Source organism: Mizuhopecten yessoensis, unplaced genomic scaffold (genome assembly GCF_002113885.1).
Source record: "Mizuhopecten yessoensis strain PY_sf001 unplaced genomic scaffold, ASM211388v2 scaffold715723, whole genome shotgun sequence".
NCBI classification, from domain to species: domain Eukaryota; kingdom Metazoa; phylum Mollusca; class Bivalvia; order Pectinida; family Pectinidae; genus Mizuhopecten; species Mizuhopecten yessoensis.
Window position 1 is genome coordinate 14,375 of NW_018479759.1, and position 5,569 is coordinate 19,943.

Below are 5,569 nucleotides of genomic sequence, written 5' to 3' on the forward strand. Positions count from 1 at the left end.
TATGTCCGTCGTTTTGGTGGTTTTTATCTTTACCCATGTGTATATTTGTTTGTTTCACGATCTATGCCTCCACCCGCCACGGAGCCCAACAAGGGGACACTGGTGTGACGCGGATATCCAGCGCCAAGTGTCGGAGATACATAGAATAGTATACTCGTAAGAATATACATACTATTTGAAAGAGTATACTCTCGCGATTGACCCTAAGCCACCGCCTTCTTGGGAGTATGTAAACCAAGGGCTTGGCGTGACCAGCCGATTGGTGATAGAGGGCCCATATCACCTCTCGTCTACCCAGAGTCCGAAGCCAAAGCAGTATGTTGCAGAATATCGGATCATGTCTCCTTCCTATCAAGAGTTTGACAGTGATTCCGACTCTGCTCAACTACCAGGATCTTCTTCCCCCAGGAATACGAGATGCAACCCACGGCAAACAGGTTGGCTCAAATTGGAGCTACTGTGAAAGCCTTCTGCTACGATGACGCCCAGCGCGCCACAATCATACCCCCGAAATGATCACATACGCACTGAGCACCAACGTACCCAGCCTCGGGACGTGGACCCAGCTTTCTTGGAGGCTTATTTTAGCGTAAACTAACGAATTTTTCATGTCTATATATTCCATACCATTTTGACCGGAAATGACGAATTCTATGGGTGGATCTCCAGTCATTTGTGATAATGGAAGTATGTCTTGATAGTAAACGTTTTCAACGGCTGTCTATGCAGGTAGTAATTCGAAAAGTTCCAGTTGTGAAGGTTGGGCTTCTCTGAAAAAATCTTCGTTTATTGTAGCCATGATGATAGTAAGTGGTTCTTGGTAGATTTCTTACGTTTATGCTTATGTTTCTGTATGTGCCGTCGCTTTTGTGTAGGCTTTCGCTTTGATTTTTTCTTAATCTGTATCCTTGTAGTAGGTCTGACTTTTCTTGGTGGTTTTCTTTGAGAGGTCTGCACCCTTCGACGTTTCCTGTTAGAATGAGATGCTGTTAAGTTTCTCTTCCTTTTTAACTCTGACTTGGCTTGATCTACTATTTGTTGTGATGTGATACCATGTTAACATCGAGGTTTCGGGTTGGTAAGGCTTTCTCTCCGTCACTGCTATACTTGTCAATGGGAATGATGAAATGAATTCGGTCGTATCGCCTGATATACCGCCTCCCCTTTGTTTTACATCTTGCATATCTGTATAAGGATTGATCTTTCCATCCGTAACCTTTCGATATTACTGTAGCCACTTACCCACATTGGGTACGTATAGGTTAGAAACATTCATCTGTAAAATGGGTAGGCTTTAAAATGAAGTGTAATCGTTGCTGGCTTCTTTAAGAATGAAGCAAAGTTACCGCTGTTGTCTTTTATAGATATTTCTATATCTCTGATTTCTGATTTCTTTACAGGAACGTACTGGGGGGTGTCAAGTGTTTGGCTCCAGCTTGCAACTTTCTGAGCTTTCACCATTCGAAGTAGATTCTGCTTCTCGCCGTCGATTACGGATTCTCCAACAAGATCGCAATGTATGTATACATTTTCTCTCGTCTTTGTATTGACAGTCGTTACCCAGATGTCTACGAGTGCCACATTCCATGTACCATTCAGAGTAATGGGTGATTTTAGTTGACAGCGAAAATGGTATGGTTTGTTGTTGGGGAAGTAGTCGAGATTCTTGTTGTTGTTAATGATTACGTAGTGTGCCATGTTAGCTTTCTGTCATGTCTTTGATATCTTTCTCGGGAATCCATTGGTTACATTTATAGGGCCATCCTTCAAATTGGACAAACCACTCGATTTGACGTCCTCTCCTTCGTTTGCGTATTTTTTTCTCTATAAACCATAAAGTTTTTTCCATCTTTTTCAACTCGTTGTAACTCTGACTGATAAAATTTTCTTTGATAGTATCACCTAAAAAGTCTATCAATTGATACAGTGGTATTCCTTGCTTTAGAACTCTTTTGTGTATCTTGAATATCTCTGAAGACCATTGTTGTTGATAGGCACGCTTAAACAGCTGTTTCGTGTGTGATATACGAACTTAACTTCCTTGAATATGTATGAATTAGTTTTTTTCGTTTTAAATGTCTTTTTCTGATTTTTAAGTTTCTTTTTCCTCAAGTACATGTAAGCAAAAAGATCTGCTTGATTGTTGTCATTTACATCCTTTGGGGCTGTTCCATTGAGGGAGCGGTGGGGTGTGGCATTATACGAAGCGACAAATTTCTGTAATTGGTCAATGTACTTATAGGGTCTATATTTTGTAAAGTAGCGAAATATCATGGTTTTAAATGTTCTATTGACACGCTCTACCATGGGGGCGTGAATTTCGTTTTGTGTAGTAAAATAATGAATGTTATTATCGAGACACCAGCGTTTGAACCAATGGTTATTATATTTTTTGCCTAAGTCTGAATGAATTTTCTTTGGGATTCTACCTCTCTCGACTATTTTCTTGAAGGCTTCTAATACCTCTTTTGCTGTTTTTGTTTTAATAGGTTCGATCCAGAGAAAGCGGCTGAACACATCGATGACCATCAACAAGTACTTTACGCCCGAGTTATGTTTGGCAAGTGATGTCATATCCAATAAATCAGTGTCATGTTGTTCGAATGGTTCTCCTACTTCTACACATGCGCGTTTAAATGAACGTTTTACAGGCTTTTGTAAACTGTAGTCGTCGAGACTTTGAATGTATCGTCTGATCTTATATAAACCCGGAGAGTTAAATCCTTGTGATTTTTGATGTACTTTTGTTGGACTTAAGAATGTTCCACCGTTGTTAAAATTATAATAAATGTCATCCACTCTCTGTTTTTCTTGCTGTGTCAACATTTTCTGTAACGTAATATATTGTAAATGTGAACATTTACATCATTAAGAATATTTAAAAAAGAATAACATTTTGTTAAAATATAAAATAATGATAAAAAGTACGTTCGTTTGCATACAATTTAATGATTTAAACAACCATACTGACAAAATGTTCACATTTACAATATAATATAGACAAGACAGGACAGAATATCACGTTTACGATTTATTGCAGACAAGGTAAAACATCAGTTAACAATTTAATGACAAATACATACTCAAGTTGTTGTCGCAGAAGTCTCCACATAAATGAATAAAAACAATAAATGTTATGGTTTTATAAAGTTATTCTCCACACGATACATAGATTGAATCATTTCATTAATCTTTTTTCTACGCCACAGTTTTTTCAGTTTCCTTTCCCTCCATTTCGGGCATGACACGTTTGAAATATAATTGTTTCTTATCTTATCAGTAACTTTCCATCGATAAATTTCTTCTACAAAATGTTTTAACATATCAGTCTCAGATGAATGTTGGTATACGTGAAAAGCAAACACAAAATTAAATAATGAGTGCAATTTCTCAATAATACTGTGAGTTCTCCATGTCAGGTAAAAAGCTTCAGTCGGACAATGTCTACTTTTTTCACAAACTTTCGAATGTTCCTACTGAAATGTTGTTTTACATAGTTTCCATAACGGAATCGCTCATCGTCTATCAAGTTCTGTAACACGTGGGAAGGAACACAGGATTGAATACAAAAATCGCGCTACAGGTTCTCCGCTTCTAGATGATTGACCGTTGACAAGGCTTCTTCAAAATATCGATCTACTCTGTCTTCACTGTCAAGCATGACACAGTCATGTCCTTGCTGGTTAGCTTGACCCTCTAGACATCCTGTACATACAAAAAGTTTTGATATGATGTCTTTAACGTTTAATGCATAGGCTAGACACAGTAAGTTTTTCACAATCTTCTTGTACGCCTTTTTCTCAATATCATGTTTGATATAAGCATGAAGTCTCTCTTCAAATGTGTGCATTTTGGTAATGTCATTTGTTAGTATACGCAATCTTTCGACCACCTTTTATGTTCGATATCAACATAGTCTGAGAATGTCCATGAGCTTAATTGTACTCCACACATGAAACAGGTGACTTAATCACGTTGTCCAGAAAAAAAGAAACCATTACTGGTAAGTTGGTGTGGAGTCTGACGTATGTGTTGCGGCCAGTCCTTAAATTTTTGTGTTCGATCCTCACACCTGATCATTGACTGATAAACTGGTTGAATCTGGTATGAAGTATGACGGATACAATCTGTTGTAATATCTAACATGTTAATCTCCGTGAATCAAAGCACAAACACACTGTAAACTTTCTGATAGAAAAAGCATCTTTTTAAAAAAGTATCCCGTGATCTGTATACTCTTTCCATCTTTTTTTAAACATATGTATAGCTTGCCTTTGCCTTTTTTAACGATGACTTGACGTGTAATATCGAGACGGCAAACTACTTTACTATACGATATGCTTGTCAGGGTGAGGTCTTCTCTGACTATTCTATCGACAATCTCCTGAGCCATAAGTGAAGTTAAGAAAAGTTTACCTGGTGTATATATATACGAGGTCATGTTCAGTCATGCATCTCCCCTCCACACAGACCCTAATCTGTATCTTGGTATGGATTTATCGTGGACATGACCTGTTTAAATTTTATCCTGTCGTCATGATTTGTTTTAATGAAAGGCTATTTCTAACTATAAACAAATGACCACCACCCTCCACACTATTGTGTATACCCTACTGAGGCGAGGGACGTTAGACATTCCTGTGACGCTAGCTAGATATGTCACCTCTGACCTAAGTCAAGGTGACTCAAAGGTTAAGGTTTCCTCCACACATTCTTGTGACGTTACCGGTGTCACCTCCACACATTTTTGTGGAGGGAGGTGGAGGGTGACCTTGACCTAGATATGCATGGAATGTGTGGAGGGAGGTAGAATGAATATCTAGGTCAAGGTCACCCTCCACCTCCCTCCACAACAATGTGTCGAGGTGACACCAGTAAATACACCCTACTGACCCTGGCTGTTTTCTTCCTAGGTACCCATCCTCATATGACCCTGGCTGTTGTCTCCTTAGGCACCCGTCCTCATATAACCCTGGCTGTTGTCTCCCTAGGCACCCATCCTCATATGACCCTGGTTGTTGTCTCCCTAGGCACCCGTCCTCATATGACCCTGGCTGGTGTGTCTCCCTAGGCACCCGTCCCCATACGACCTTGGCTGTTGTGTCTCCATAGGCACTCGTCCTCATACGACACTGGCTGTTGTCTCCCTAGGCACCCGTCCTTATATAACCCTGGCTGTTGTCTACCTAGACACCCGTCCTAATATGACCCTGGTGGTTGTCTGCCTAGGCACCCGTCCTCATATGACCCTGGCTGTTGTCTCCCTAGGCACCCGTCCTCATATAACCCTGGCTGTTGTGTCTTCCTAGGCACTCGTCCACATATGACCCTGGCTGTTGTGTCTTCCTAGGTACCCGTCCTTATATGACCCTGGCTGTTGTCTCCCTATGCACCTGTCCTCATATGACCCTGGCTTTTGTCTCTCTAGACACCCATCCTCATATGACCCTGGCTGTTGTCTCCCTAGGCACCCGTCCTTATATAACCCTGGCTGTTGTCTACCTAGACACCCGTCCTAATATGACCCTGGTGGTTGTCTGCCTAGGCACCCGTCCTCATATGACCCTGT

General features: G+C 40.4%; 1 long non-coding RNA gene across 1 annotated transcript in view; it reads left to right on the top strand.

Moving 5' to 3' along the window:
• The window catches only part of LOC110441209, an 8,937-nt gene extending 6,377 nt beyond the window's left edge, over positions 1-2,560 (top strand). Inside the window, exons 3-4 of the long non-coding RNA XR_002461846.1 lie at positions 1,401-1,517; positions 2,490-2,560. This is a non-coding gene — a long non-coding RNA (uncharacterized LOC110441209). The remainder of the gene's footprint in view (positions 1-1,400; positions 1,518-2,489) is intronic.
• Positions 2,561-5,569: the final 3,009 nt, after the last annotated feature.